Here is a 17156-nt window from a genome sequence, read left to right on the forward strand (position 1 = left end):
TCTGAAGAAAGGGACATTTTTAATGCGTTGACTATCTTCATGATCATCACTGATGGTGTTTATGGAAAAATGTCATCTTCACCATTAGATGGAGCCAGAGCACATTAAATATTACTATGAGTAAAGCCCTGCCACATGTATTTAGGCCACCTACCAACAGACTCACTTAACCCTGGTCTGTATGTCTGATCAGGTGAGCTGAGGGCTGCATCTGTCTGAGTATTGTTTCACTTTGGCTGTGTGTTTGATCATACAGTGCCTTTGGAAAGTATTCAGACCCCTTGATTTTTTCCACATTTTGTTACATTACAGCCTTATTCTTAAATGGATAAGATAAAAAAATGTCCTCAGCAATCGACACACAATACCCCATAATGACAAAGCGAAAAATGTTTTTTTTAGAAATGTTTGCAAATGTATAAAAAACAGAAATACCTTATTTACATAAGTATTCAGACCCTTTGCCATGAGAATCTAGAGCTGGCCGCCCAGACAAACTGAGCAATCGGGGGAGAAGGGCCTTGGTCAGGGAGGTGACCAAGAACCCGATGGTCACTCTGACAGAGCTCTAAAGTTCCTCTGTGGAGATGGGAGAACCTTCCAGAAGGACAACCATCTCCGCAGCACTCCACCAATCAGGGCTTTCTGGTCTGATGAAACCAAGATTGAACTCTTTGGCCTGAATGCCAAGCCTCACGTCTGGAGAAAATCTGGCACCATCCCAACGGTGAAGCATGGTGGTGGCAGTATCATGCTGTGGGGATGTTTTTCAGCGTCAGGGACTGGAATCAGAAACGAGGCAAAGATGAACGGAGCAAAGTACAGAGAGCTGCTTGATTAAAACCTGCCCCAGAGGGCTCAGTACCTCAGACTGTTGCGAAGGTTCACCTTCCAACAGGACAACGACCCTAAGCACACAGCCAAGACAACGCAGAAGTGGCTTCGGGACAAGTCTCTGAATTCCTTAAGTGGCTCAGCCAGAGCCCAGACTTGAACCCGATCAAACATCTCTGGAGAGACCTGAAAACGCTCCCCATCCAACCTGATAGAGCTTGAGAGGATCTGCAGAGAATAATGGGAGAAACTCCCCAAATACAGGTGTGTCAAGCTTGTAGCATCCTACCCAAGAAGACTCAATGCTGTAATCGCTGCCAAAGGTGCTTCAACAAAGTACTGAGTAAAGGTTCTGAATACTTATGTAAATGTGATATTGAAGTTTTTTATAAAAAACTGTTTTTGCTTAGTCATCATGGTGTATTGTGTGTAGAGTAAACATTTTTTTAAATACATTTTAGAATAAGGCTGTAACATAACAAAATGTGGAAAAGGTCAAGGGGTCTGAATATTTTCTGAAAGTGTAACCGATGTGAAATGGCTAGTTAATTAGCGGTGGTGCGCGCTAATAGCGTTTCAATCAGTGACGTCACTCGCTCTGAGACTTGAAGTAGGGTTTCCCCTTGCGTTGCAAGGGCCATGGCTTTTGTGGCGCGATGGGTAACGATACTTCGTGGGGTGTCAGTTGTTGATGTGTGCAAGGGTCCCTGGTTCGAGCCCAGGTTGGGGCGAAGAGGGGGACGGAACCTACACTGTTACGTTGGTGCCGTGACCCGGATCATTGATTGCTGCGGAAAAAGAGGAGGTCAAAAGGGGGGTGAGTGTAACCGATGTGAAATGGCTAGTTAGTTAGCGGTGGTGCGAGCTAATAGCGTTTCAATCAGTGAAGTCACTCGCTCTGAGACTTGAAGTAGGGTTTCCCCTTGCGTTGCAAGGCCCGCGGCTTTTGTGGCGCGATGGGTAACGATGCTTCGTGGGGTGTCAGTTCTTGATGTGTGCAAGGGTCCCTGGTTCGAGCCCAGGTTTGGGCGAAGAGATGGACGGAACCTACACTGTTACAAAGGCACTGTATATTCGTATTTGAAGAATGATTTCTCTTGTATATAGTGCCTAAATACAAGCACTGGACAGCACAGCATAATTTAAATTCATTGCTGAAGGAATATGTCAGAGCAACTAGTCAGGCTACTGGTTGTTTCTTTTTGACATCTAGCACCCAGTTGGAGATAACCATTACACATGCACTTCTATTGTGATGAGTACAGGATATTGGCTGGCCACACTGTCATACAGGTCCGGCTCCAGGCATAAGTGACATAAGTGTTGAAAATAATAATAATTAGGAACTCAGTCAGTCTCAACTTACTGTTAAGAGTTAGAATAGTAGAATAGACAAGGTGTATTTTCTCTTGCTATGTCATTCACTGACAGTCACTCAATTAGCCATGTCAGCTAAACATTTTTAGATTGGTCAGTTAGCTGGCTACACTATCTAAACTTGTAGTAATCATGGCCGAATACCGACCAGGTACGCAGGGCACGTGCCCAGTGGCCCTGACCTCCATGGAGCCCCCATTGATTTTGTTAGTCACTCTCACTCAGATATTAACATGGCATAAGTCATGGGAAAATGTGTAGAATTACAGGAATTAACTGTAAAACCGCATATTTTCTTCTCTGGCCCATGGCAAAATTAGTAGAATTGCAGGAAAATTACTTTAAAGTGTAATTTTCTCTCTCCGCAATCAAGAGGGGGGCCCCCAAAAGGCTAGAGCCAGCCCTGCTGTCATACATGTATTTTTGTCAAGCAGTTTTCATCACTGTCCACTAGAGAGCAGTGTAAATCATTTTTAGTTATGCTCTGCACCAACTAACATATCTTCAGATTTAGTGTCCAAAATTCTATCCCTACCTCTTGCACTCTGCATTACTCAATGTCTGCATTAGTCAGACACACTCAGACAACCTGGTTGGCCCTGTTACCACTCTTCACCAAATCCTTCACTGTCGAGAGAGAGAGAGAGACCACTCTGCAGACCACTTTTCTAGTCACACAGGCCCACTTCATCCTGAGCATCCTGTTAATGGGGGGATTTGAGAGGACAGAAAACATTTGCATTCAGAATAGTATTACAAATCCTGCGATCTGCTCAGTCAGACAGTGTATGAAATGTTTGTGAAGAGGTAACCTTGAGGGGATGACAATAAGGATTCAATAACAGGTGAAGAGACACTGTAGTCCATGCAGAAATAGTTATTTTTATTTTGTATTCTGTAGTTTAGTTAGTACTGCCCTTCTTGTGAAAATAACTGGCTGTCTGTTGACCCTTTGAAAGTGAAACGGCAAGACACAGCATCCCTCAACTGTTAGAAGTAGAATCTCATGTTTGCACCATTAGACAGTTAGACCTGACACAAAGCTGACATGATGAGTAATACAGACATACTATTAGTATTATACTCTACACACTGTGATGGCCGTGCTGCGACTTTGTACTGAGTCACTCGGATTTTGATTTTGTCACTGAGTGTTGTGAGTGGTTTCATGAAAATGGCAAAAGAAAGGAGAGTGGCAGCCTGGAATGGATGGAAATTGAAGTGCCTATAGTGCATGGAACTTTAAGAATTATGCAGAACACACACACACACACACACACACACACACACACACACACACACACACACACACACACACACACACACACACACACACACACACACACACACACACACACACACACACACACACAGATTCCTAAGGTTTGAACATAAAAGCCCAGAGGGTTTGTTCAGAGATTATAGGCAACATCTCACATCAGTGCACAAATCGGTGCCCCCCTATCTTGCCCTTATTTTTCCCTCCATCTCCTTGGAGCGGAATGCACTTGACGTGTCGCAGCTGTGCTCAACAGAGCAAGGCGATGTTCCCCACTTCCTACGCACCGTCAGTCACCCTCCACCCTTAGATCCCACAGTAAGCACTCCATCTAGGGAGCATTAATCACCATCGTTGAGACAGAGTGATCCCCCCCCCCGTCCCCTGTCTGAGATACTCAACCGGATTAACATGATACTGTCTCTTGAGGAAACGGTTTATTCTCTGACCATTTGAGGGTCAAACGAGTTAAACAATAATCAAAGGTTTTGTCATGTTGTAGCAGTATCATATGACAATGACATCACTATTGGTCCTTGCAATGAATGTGTTGTTTGTCCTCATCTCACTGTTCTTTTCACTGTGGGGACAAATCAACTTAGACATGTTTTTCCAGTGGCCACCACCACCCATTACTGTTGACATCAGACTGCTACACCAATGACATGAGTCTGTGGTTAGCTTACACCAATGACATGAGTCTGTGGTAGGCTTACACCAATGACATGAGTCTGTGGTTAGCTTACACCAATGACATGAGTCTGTGGTAGGCTTACACCAATGACATGAGTTTGTGGTTAGCTTACACCAATGCATGAGTTAGTCCCTTATCATCCCCAAGGAGACAATATAACCTCCATCCATGGAGATGCAGGAGAGAGAGCTGCTTCCCAGAACGAAGCTGTTGTCATGGAAACAGTGTAGGCCTACCGATGGAAACACACGACAATGGGAAAAGGGAGCTGAGAGACACACAGACCAGGTCTGGCCTCACCAAGGGCAGAGGCACTAAATGCTTTAGGTTCAGTACAGTAACTGGACTAACGGCAGGTGCTAGTTGTAGGAGGAGGGGAGTAGAAAGCAGGAAGCTGTGGTATGGGCTGTGCCAGACATTTCCATCCTCTCCCGCTGAGCTCTCTCTGTGAGAAGGTGCATTCTCCCTTCCTGTTACATAAATTCTCTGCGCTTGTGGAGGCGGCTTACATAAGCACCGGAGCTTAATTCTCCTTCGAGACGTTCCTCACTGGCTGACAAATCACATAGTTCCTGCCATTAAAGCCCCACTCTCTCGCTCTCTACCCCCTCTCTCATTCTCCCGCTCCTCTCTCCCTCGATCTTTCGGTTAACGTTGCTGGGGTGATTTTCCTGCCCTGTCTTGTGAGCTTTCTGTTCACACTGCTATTGTAAAGTTCATCTCCGTTACATCCTCATACTGTGTGGGCACTTATTCATCATTTTGATGAGAGAAACGTTCTTCCCGCCATCAATCCTGACAGTGATAATGAGCCATGGTTGATTTAGTGAATGACGTTTATTAGATTATATTATCTCTCCATCAGTGTGATTAAGAAGCCCTAACTCTCTGAGTGATATCTCAAACGCATTCCTGGCTGAATATTCGATTCTGCATAACTTAACATGGACCAGATGAGCTGAGGAGGCTGAGGAGAGTTGCAACGAACACAGTACATGAGAAAACAAAATCCAAGCAGATTGACATGGATGAGTTGACTTTTCTCCTATCCATTAGAGAAATTGAACTGAATTGGCCCTAACCTAGAATTAACCTATTATTTTGCACAGGGTGAAGTGTTTGTCTCTATTGGGAGTTACTATTGAATGATGTAAAAGGTCAATATGTTCTATGCATGGTCACAGGGGAATAGTCTGTGACAGCATCTGGAAAAATACCTCCCCAGAGTCATTGTTTTGGAAAAAGGTTTTCCAGGGTCCCTAAGGTGTGAGTCTGAGAGAATGAGTTGACTGAAAACAAAAATCAGAGAACAGAAAGAGAGAGAAAGAGAGAGAGAAAGAGAAAGAGAAAAAAGAGCGAGAAGGTTGGGGTGAGGAAGAGAGAGTGAGTTAGTGAGACGTTTTTTGAATCAGAAGTTTATGAATCCAAAACCTGTATGGGCCTTCACAGAGTTCCTGCCGAGATATACTGTCGCTGTCGGCTCTCTATCTTACTGATCAACTACTTTCTGTCCTATTTCACAGCAGCCGGCATCCACAGTACTCACTAACATCCCGGGAGTGGGGGCTATAGAAAGGGGAAATATTTTTCCCTTCATGGTTACAGGCGCAACTCACATCAAAGGAATGCACTGCTCTTTCCCATGAAACAGGAATAAAAATACAGTAGTGTAATCCAGAGAGTACACCCATGATCTTACCAGGCTTCTACCACTCCTGGAACAGGTGACCAGGTGCTTTATATGATAACCTGCTGCAAAACAGCTGTGTTTGGACAGAGCAGGTTCATTGTTTTTTGCTGTTGGCTACATAAACTGAGCAGTGGTCAACATGTGCTGATGTGAGTTTACACCAGTGACGTGCAGTCTGAGTATACAGGGTAGGCAATGCTTAACCTGTGATAATCAAATAAAAAAAAACTGTTATGAAAAGCCAAATAAAAAATGCAATTCTATAAAAATTCTCAATGATTCTGGTGGTTTTATGCAAAAAAATCTGTAAATGTGCTAAAACTGCATCAAAAGGTCTGCATAGGTGTCACTTCTTTGCCTAGCTTGAAGTAATTTCGTTTCATTACATTTTTTGCGCATGCGTATTTCCAAACATGTTGTGTGGGTATTGCCTGGGGTAAACTGTGCACATTTGGGCGTGTCTACATAATTTGGTGCTTTCATCCCCTGAACTGAACAAAGCTATCGAGCCAAAACGACCTGACAAATGAACACTACTGTATTGCGCCTCAAACAATTTTCCAAGTTGGAATAATGTAATGCGCTGTGACTTTATTCATGATAGGCAAGGCAACCATCATCTCCCTCACTGCTAGCTGTCGCGTAGGCGAACAGTAAGTACTGGACTTGTCTGAAACATCACTACCAATTAATAATTTTTACCCAGACTTTAACACATCTTGGCATTTACTTTTGCTTTGTGGACGTAGTGGGAATGGGGCTTCTTCTCCCGCCACTAAATGCGGGCCAGAGGCTTGGCTTCTACAAGATGGATGTGACTAACTACACTACATTCTATTTGCATGCAGAATAACATTGGACATGGGGTGCTGCTGTGACTTCTACAACGCTGTCACAGAGGTTAACCAGACGAATGGACTTAATTTACAAGTAAAAGTAGGCCTAAATGCATTTTCCTTTGCGGGTTAGGCTACTGTTGAATAATGAGAATAGACAACATCCCTTTAAATGTATTTGACTTCATTTTCAGCTTTCTCTGGCCCTAGTCTCTCATTCTTTCACTACTGTACTCTCACTTGCCTACTCCCGTCACACGTCTGCATTGTCTCTGTGCTGCTGTGCTGTTTTTTGCTACTTGGCTACCTGCCAAACTTTTTTTGCTTTTTACTTAAAAAAAAGTTTAATCAAACTCTGTATTTAGCAAGTTTACCAAAGTCTTAGCTTTGTCTTCACTCAACTTTTGTCTCTGGCCCCATCCCAGTTAGGGGGAGTGATGAGCTCCAGTAATTGTCTCTGGCCCCATCCCAGTTAGGGGGAGTGATGAGCTCCAGTAATTGACCCTGACCCCATCCCAGTTAGGGGGAGTGATGAGCTCCAGTAATTCTCTGGCCCCATCCCAGTTAGGGGGAGTGATGAGCTCCAGTAATTGTTTCTGGCCCCATCCCAGGTAGGGAGAGTGATGAGCTCCAGTAATTGTCTCTGGCCCCATCCCAGTTAGGGGGAGTGATGAGCTCCAGTAATTGACTCTGGCCCCATCCCAGTTAGGGGGAGTGATGAGCTCCAGTAATTGTCTCTGGCCCCATCCCAGTTAGGGGGAGTGATGAGCTCCAGTAATTGTCTCTGGCCCCATCCCAGTTAGGGGGAGTGATGAGCTCCAGTAATTCTCTGGCCCCATCCCAGTTAGGGGGAGTGATGAGCTCCAGTAATTCTCTGGCCCCATCCCAGTTAGGGGGAGTGATGAGCTCCAGTAATTGTCTCTGGCCCCATCCCAGTTAGGGGGAGTGATGAGCTCCAGTAATTGTCCCTGACCCCATCCCAGTTAGGGGGAGTGATGAGCTCCAGTAATTGTCTCTGGCCCCATCCCAGTTAGGGGGAGTGATGAGCTCCAGTAATTGTCCCTGACCCCCTCCCAGTCAACTCAATCACTAGTTGAAAACTGCCCCTCCCAAAATATAATTATTTTTTATAATTGGCCCTCTTTCTGGGACTTACCCACAAACAGGACCAAGCCTGGCCTGCTGAAGAGTGACAGACTCCATCCTAGCTGAAGGGGTGCTCTCATTTTTAGCTATCAACATAGAAAGGGCCCACGACGAAAAGTTGATCGATATACGTGGAGGGAGGAGCTGATTTTTGTACAATACGTTTTTGCTGTAAAATTTGTGTGCACGTTCAGTTCTTGTAATGTTTTTCAGAGGAAGTCCATTTCAAGACTGTCTGCCCAGGCAAATTTGCAAACCAATCAGAACTCCCATAATTACCCCTCATGATGAAGGCAGCCAATAGCCTGCTTCTAAGATGTTAACACAGCCTCTGATCTGCTGTCAGTGTGTTAAGAGGAACTAATGTTAGCTCACAGACTGAAATAAGATAAATATCTGTTTTCGAGTGCACTTGACATATGCGCTATGGTCTTGATCATATCGTCTTGATCATATGAAGAGAGACAATGTTACAGTTGACTAGCCTAGCCAGCTAATGGGCGGCTAGGCTAGTGGTTAGAGTGTTGGACTAGTAACTAAAAGGTTGCAAGATTGAATCCCCGAGCTGACAAGGTAAAATTACTTTGTTCTGCCCCTGAACAAGGCAGTTAACCCACTGTTCCTAGACCGTCATTGAAAATAAGAATTTGTTCTTAACTGACTTGCCTAGTTAAATAAAGGTAAAGTAAAAACAAAACAATTCTGTAAATATCAATATTCTTGCTCAGGAAGCTAGTGTTTCATTATCTATCTTTAAGTCAGTGAATTCGGGATGATTGTCTCATTTCAAGTAACAAGCTGCTGGCTTAAAGAAACATTCAATCATATTATTTTCATAGAGACCCAAATAAAAGCATGTAGATAGAAAATATGTGTCATGTATGCAATAATGGAGGTTTAAAAACGACAGCTGCATAGGGATATTAGCCAAAACATATGGCATAGCCTACACATATAGCATGCTGTACCTTGCAAAACAATCTGTTCTGCAATAAGATGACCATCTGCCCAATACCATGCATAACGTTGGATGCATTGGAATATAAAGCATGGAAAATTATAAAGAGCCTGTAGGATTATAGAAAAAGCCTGTAGGATTATATATACAGTATATATATATATATATATATATATATATATATATATATATATATATATGTGTATATATAACTTTCCTACTAACCTTCTAAAAGACGACTGTGCCAAAAACATGTCAATCCGTTCATTATTCTACTACCTATGACTGAGTGTAAGACATGTTTTCCATAATGTATGTTTCATGCATAGACATTCGAACAAAGAACACCATCACAAATAGTGATTCACTATTTATTGAGTACGGAGACAAATAGCTAAGGTGTCTCAGGCAGTCTTTTGAGGTATCTAAATATAGTGTAACCTACCAATCAAGCACATTGGTAGGTTACACTATTTTTGTTTTCATATATTTTGACAATATAGCCATTTTCTACTTTACAGCTGGCCCATCTTGCGGAAATCGCTCAATTCTGCCTCAAGGACAAGACTCATCCCAATAAATATCAACCTGCTTAAGAGGCATTAGAAGATTTATCCCTCTATTGAAGGATAAATCAATGTTAGAATTTACATAGCTGGACATAAATGGATGTTGCATTTTACTTTATGGGTTGGTTATGTAGGCTTCTAGCCCATTGCTTTATACTACAGATAATTATACGATTAGGCTATATCTTTACATTAAACACTGAGTCTGTCAGATTTCCAGTCATTCCAATTAATTTAATACCCCTTGATCTTCAAGAATAGGACTTGGAAATATAGATGACCAAATGGTTTTAGCTGAGCATAACCCCAAAACTAAGGGCTAATTAGCCTACTCTGTTGTCCATGATTTTGTTGTCTTGGAGGACTCACAGCTTTGAGTTGGAAAAATAAATTCTACTCTCGGATTGACATGCTTTGAGTACGAACAAAAAGTGCTATTTCCATGTGAAAATGTAATTCCATATGCTGCATTTGCTATAGGCCTATTGTTAACGTTTTTGTTGGTGACTTTTTTGATATCTCAATAATTTGCAGATGTTGAAGTCTGTTAAAGGTGTGCAATTTGATCATGCATCTGTTAGGCCTATGCAATTAAAAAAAAAATCATGCCTAATTAGATTGAGAAATAAAAAACCTTCTTAATTAGGGCTAGGCGTCCCGTCAGCGGGACACCTGCCGACAACTTCCGGTGAAATTGGAGGGCGCGCAATTCAAATAAATAATCATAAAAATTATGGATATTAAACATCTAGGTACATACAAGCGTCTTATATCGGTTAAAAGCTTAAATTCTTGTCAATCTAACTGCATTTTACGATTTAGAATAGGCTTTACAGCGAAAGCATGCCATGCAATTGTTTGAGGACGGCACCCCACATCGAGATATTTTTCAACCAGCACAGTCTTCGTAAAATCACAAATAGTGATTAAATATTCACTTACTTTTTGAAAATCTTCCTCTGATTTGCAATCCCAAGGGTCCCAGCTACAACATGCATGATCGTTTTGTTAGATAAAATCCTTCTTTATATCCCAAAAGGTCTGTTTAGTTGGCGCCATCGATTTGAGAAATCCACTCATTCAACATGCAGAGAAAGGAATCCAAAAAGCTACCGCTAAACTTTGTTTAAACAAGTCAAAATATATTTCTGTTCAATCCTCAGGTACCCTAAAATGTAATTAAACTATAATTTTTCATACGGAAAGAAGTATGTTCAATAGAAAAGCTAAATTAGCAAGTGCGCCACCAGACTGATTTCCAACTCTGACTCCCTGTACCAAAACTCAAAATTCTTCCTCGTTTGGGAAGAAACAAGCCTGAAACCTTGAACAAAGACTGTTGACATCAAGTGGAAGCCATAGGAATTGCAATCTTGGAGCTGGAATTGCATAGCTTTCCATTGAAAGAGCATGAGCTCTCAAAAAAAACAATTCTGGTTGGTTTTACTTTGGATTTTCGGCTACCATATCAATTGTGTTATAGTCTCATACATGATTTTAACATTTGTACAAACTTCAAAGTGTTTTCTATTGAATGGTACTAATTATATGCATATCCTGGCTTCTGGAACTGAGTAACAGGCAGTTTACTTTGGGCACATCAGTCAGATAGGAAGTGGAGAAAAATAGACCCTAGCCTGAAGAAATAATTATTAAACTTGTTTTTGTCAGTATGGAGCACAAACCATGGGAGAGTTTAGAAGAGAGGAACTCAAACTTTTATTCCATAGGCTGGGATCCACACTATGCAGCTGTTACATTTTTCACTGGCTGTCCACTGGGGATTAGCCTAGGCCTAGTTATTCAAATCAAATCAAATCAAATGTTATTTGTCACATTTGCCAAATACAACAGTAGACCTTGCAGTGAAATGCTTACTTACAAGCCCTTAACCAACAATGCAGTTTTAAGAAAAATACCTTAACATTTTAAAAAAGTAACAAAGAATTAAGGAGCAGCAGTAAAATATCAATAGCGAGGCTATATACAGGGGTACCGGTACAGAGTCAATATGTAGGGGCACTTGTTAGTTGAGGTAATTGAGGTAATATGTACATGTAGGTAGAGTTATTAAAGTTGCTATGCATAGATAATAACAGAGAGTAGCAGCAGCGTAAGGGGGAATATGCAAATAGTCTAGGTCGCCATTTGATTAGATGTTCAGGAGTCTTATGGCTTGGGGGTAGAAGCTGTTTAGAAACCTCTTGGATCTAGACTTGGCGCTCTGGTACCGCTTGCCGTACGGTAGCAGAGAGAACAGTCTATGACTTGGCTGGAGTCTTTGACATTTTTTAGGGCCTTCCTCTGACATCACCTGGTATAGAGGTCCTGGATGGCAGGAAGCTTGGCCTCAATGATGTACTGGGCCGTATACACTACCCTCTGTAGTGCCTTGCGCTCGGAGACCGAGCAGTTGCCCTACCTGGCAGCGATGCAACCCATCAGGATGCTCTCGATGATTCATCTGTAAAACCTTTTGAGGGTTTTTCGTTAAGCAATGATATTCGAGTGATAGGCTGTTTTAAAACTCTGCAGCTGCAATTTAAAAAAGTATAATCTTTACAGTTAAAAAACATGGCGATCCCTGAAATCCAGATGGGGATGTGTAAATTAGACGCGCATTCGGTCTTTATGTTACTATTCTTAGGCTATTCTGCAGAAAATATAGGACTACCTGTCACATGAAAAAAGTTACCATGATGAGATGATAGGTCTACATGCATTGTGAACTGCCCTCCATACTGAGATGGGCTGTCTGTCGCCGCCCTGAGTGTTGATTCATCATGCAGAGGCCGTAGAGAAGCCAGATTTAGACACTACATATAATTTAACAGTTCCATTTGACGTCCTGCTGTTCATATAAACAATTGAATATAATTGACCAGTTTCTCGCAGTTACTTATCCCTGGGAAAAGGGACTGGTTTTGGTCAGACATTCTGTGTCTTGCAATCACGTTGTGCTTATGAAAAGAAATATTTCATAATGATGTGGTGGTACTGGTGATTTTAAACACTTCTCCAATCGTTGTTGAGGTCTGATATTCTGCACAGCGCAAGATGAGACGTAGGTCAATGCCATAGACCTATCGTTAACCAATCACATTTCTCAAATCCATTCCTTATAAGTTCCATCTAAACTTGGAGAGGTTGGGACTAACAAAAAGCGTGTTTCTGACAAAGAGCTACAAAAGTAAGTAAATAGCCGTATTAGCCTCCAGTATTTATGCTGCAATAGTTTATGTGTCGGGGGGCTAGGGTCAGTCTGGAGTATTTCTCCTGTCTTATTTGGTGTCCTGTGTGAGTTTAAGTGTGCTCCCTCTAATCCTCTCTTTTTCTCTCTTGTTCTCTCTCTCTTTCTCTTTCCCTTAGGACCATGCCTCAGGACTAACTGGCCTGATGACTCCTTGCTGTCCCCAGTCCACCTGGTTGTGCTGCTGCTCCAGTTTCAACTGTTCTGCCTGCGGCTATGGAACCCTGACCTGTTCCCCGGACGTGCTACCTTGTCCCGGACCTGCTGTTTTGGACTCTCTCTCTACCGCACCTGCTGTCTCTAACTCGGAGTGATCGACTATTAAAAGCCAACTGACAGTTACTCCTTAGGTGCTGACCTGTTGCACCCTCTACAACCACTATGATTATTATTATCTGACCCTGCTGGTCATCTATGAATGTTTGAACATTTTGGCCATGTACTGTTATAATCTCCACCCGGCACAGCCAGAAGAGGACTGGCCACCCCTCATAGCCTGGTTCCTCTATAGGTTTCTTCCTAGGTTCTGGCCTTTCTAGGAAGTTTTTCCTTGTCAACGTGCATCTACATCTGCATTGCTTGCTGTTTGGGATTTTAGGCTGGGTTTCTGTACAGCACTTTGTGACATCGGCTGATGTAAAAAGGGCTTTATAAATACATTTGATTGATTGATATTAGACTTAAAGATATAAGGTAATTTCGTCAAACTTGAGGCTGTCCATGCTCATTAAACATATTTGCTGGTACTTCACTTAATCCTGTTATAAGTCTCCCTTCGTAACTGATTTACGTTCCCTGAGAGCTGAGACCAACCAGCAATGTTTCCTTGGCCAAATATTCCCAAATTTTCATAAAACACCCACACATGGGGTCTCTCATTTCTGCATTACCACATTTTTTCTACGAGGCAAAAGAGTAGGCTAGGTGCACTTCAATTAGCTTGTTCAGTGCAGCGTAAGCAGCCACCACTTCTCACTGTGCTCGTTTAGTAAAGTAAGATCAAAGCTGAATTAATCTAATAACAGAGTATGATGTTACTGTTTACACCACCTCATTTCTTATGAGATTTTAGGATAGTTAGCTGAATAGTCCCCCGAAAACTCAAACGCACGCACCACTAGGCAGAATATGCCCCCAAAAAATGATTATGTAGGTAGGCTACGCTGTCCCGCGAATGTTCCGCAAAAACATCCTGTTGTCCCGCATCTGGGTATTTTAAATGTGGTCACCCTATGCTGACATGTTGCACCCTATATAACCACTGTGATTATTATTTGACCCTGATGGTCATCTATGAACGTTTGCACATTTTGAAGAACGGTCTGGCATTGCTTGCTCTTTGGGGTTTTAGGCTGGGTTTCTGTATAAGCACTTTGTGACAACTGCTGATGTAAAAAGGGCTTTATAAATACATTTGATTGGAATTTGATTGATTTATCAAGCTATAATTTAGTTTTGATGAGAAACTGCACATTTCAGTCATTTTGATTGTTGATATGGACATTTAGTTAGAACCTTATTATACACTGAGTGTACAAACATTAGGAACCCCATTCCGTGGCATAGACTAACCCAGGTGAAAGCTATGATCCCTTATTGATGTGAATTGTTAAATCCACTTCAATAGTGTAGATGAAGGGGAGGAGACAGGTTAAAGGAGGATTTTTAAGCCTTGAGACAATTGAGACACGGATTGTGTATGTGTACAATTCACAGGGTGAATGGGCGAGACAAAAGATTTAAGTGCCTTTGAACGGAGTATGGTAGTAAGTGCCAGGCGCACCGGTTTGAGTGTGTCAAGAACTACAACTCGGCTGGGTTTTTCACGCTCAACAGATTCCCATGTGTATCAGGAATGGTCCACCACCCAAGGGCATCCAGCCAACTTAACACAACTGTGGGAAGCATTGGAGTCAACATGGGCCAGCATCCCTGTGGAATGCTTTCGACACCTTGTAGAGTCCATGTCCCGATGAATTGACATTGTTCTGATGGCAAAAGGGGGTGCAACTCAACATTACGAAGGTATTCCTGATGTTTTGTACACTCAGTGTACATGTGTGTAATAATATTTCACATAATATTATTATTATTTTGTGTGTGTGTATGTTTGTGCATGCTGCGCATTGGAAGAATTGTAAATTCAATGTGAAAGGCTATGGAGTTTGCGTTGCGAATTGTGACTGACCGGCTCGATTCGGTCTTATGTAGCAAAATTTGAAATTATGTTTTTTACATTGGATAAAAGTAGAGACAGAGAGCTAGAAAATGGTATATCATACACAACAGTTGAAGAACAATGGGAAAGTAATTCTGCTTTAAAAGTTGATAAACTTGTAACCTCACTTTTGAGAAAATGGCCTTCAAATGTTTTGGTACACCTACTGGAGAGCTCTTCTTTGTCTATACCCAGTCAGCATCGGTCACACCCTCTTAAGCTTTAGCCCCAGCCATCTCTTTAAGGAGTAGGGTTGATCCGAGCGTTCTGTCCTAACAACAGCAGACAACAGCAGACACCCAAGCTAACTGGCTAAGGTTGGCTAGCTTGCTAGCTACTTCCAGACACATAATGAGAGAACAGCTCACTCTGACCATTTTACTCACCCTAGCAGAGCTGGTTAGGCTGTTTTTATGTTATCCAGAGCTTTGGTGACTGCAACTGTGCTGCTGGCAACAATTTAATTCAGCTTTTTTGCCAATGTTCACTGACACCGGCCATACTCAACGGGTGTTGAGCCTTCGTAAATCTGTCAGTTATACCAGCTACGTCTATCAACAGTTGTCGCAGTGACATCATGAACATTCTATTGAAATGGTTACTTGCATAGTGGAGGCTTTTGTTAAGACATGTAGCTAGCTAGCTAAACAATGAACCATCATTTCAACTCATGATGTTTCTACCCTGCATGAATCTGCAGGTAGCTAACCAACCAGGTTCCATGTTAGCTAGCTAACATTAGGCTATAACTATCAAATCAAATGGCTCTGAGATACAGATCATATTACTACACAGATCATACACATAATGTTAGCCAGTGTAACAGTTTAGCTTCCGTCCCTCTCCTCACCCCAACCTGGGCTTGAACCAGGGACCCTCTGCACACATCAACAACTGACACCCCACAAAGCATCATTACCCATCGCGCCACAAAAGCCACGGCCCTTGCAGAGCAAGGGGAACAACTACTTCAGGTCGCAGAGCGAGTGACGTCACCCGATTGAAACGCTATTAGCGTGCACCACCGCTAACTAACTAGCCATTTCACATTGGTTACACTCACCCCCCTTTTGACCTCCTCCTTTTTCCGAAGCAACCAGTGATCCGGGTCAACAGCATCAATGTAACAGTTTAGCTTCCGTCACCCTCCTCGCCCCAACCTGGGCTTGAACCAGGGACCCTATGCACACATCAACAACGAACACCTCACGAAGCATCGTTACCCGTCGCGCCACAAAAGTTGCGGCCCTTGCAGAGCAAGGGGAACAACTACCTCAGGCCGCAGAGCGAGTGACGTCATCCGCTTGAAGCGCTATTAGCTCGCACCACCGCTAACTAACTAGCCATTTCACATCGGTTACACTAGCAAGACAGCCAGCTAACATTAGCTAGCTAGCTAACAGTACACTAACTTGAAATTAAAATTACTTTCTGACAAAATTAGAAACGTGTAATATCTGAAAATGTAGCTAGCTAGACTATCTTACCTGTATACATGGAGGGACGCTTCTCCCTCTGTCACAGATGCCATGGTTAGCCTTAGTTTGAAGATGTAATCCAGAGACAGGTGTTTTCTCCATCCCCTTAGGTATCATACTCTAATTCAACTGATTTCAAAACTCAGTACTCCAGAAAGTGGAGAGCAACACTTATGCAGTTCTACTATGTGATAACTTTAAAAAAAGGAGCATTAGAAAGCATTACCTACACATACTGACCAGCTCAAATAGACAGAAGCTGCTACATGGCAGACCAATCCTATCTCATCTCTAGGCATGTCCAGCCCATTCATTATCTCAGCTAATCATGGATAGCGGGAAGTTTGCTAACTTTTTCTGTGGCTAAACCAACTAGGCTCGTAATTTTTAAATATTATTCATATTTACAGATGGCATACAAGTTTGTTATTAAGGCACATGAAAGTTCACATGTTCCAGAAGGCATTTCTGCCCAAAAACACATTTTGATAAAAATAAAATGTTTATAATCAAATAGCTCTCCTGTGAAGTAATGACATGCGACATACACCTAGTTTCCTGAAACGAGTCAGTTATTCAGATTAAATGTGTCCATATATTTTAGTGCCACCTATCAGTTATAACTGTGGATGCAGTTGAGTTGAGTAGTGTGTCAATTTGACGGATGATATGAAATATACGGCCATCGGAGGCTATTGCTTGTGTATCTTGGCTACATTGGTATTTACATTTGGCAAAAATTATTTGTCAATTTCTGTTAATAGCCTATGTCGCTCTGGTTGTTGGAGTGATCTGTTGTATGGTGAACTTGGGCTTCATCATGGTTT

The sequence above is a fragment of the Salmo salar genome, chromosome 13 (assembly GCF_965601325.2).
Source record: "Salmo salar chromosome 13, fSalSal1, whole genome shotgun sequence".
In the NCBI taxonomy this organism is placed as follows: domain Eukaryota; kingdom Metazoa; phylum Chordata; class Actinopteri; order Salmoniformes; family Salmonidae; genus Salmo; species Salmo salar.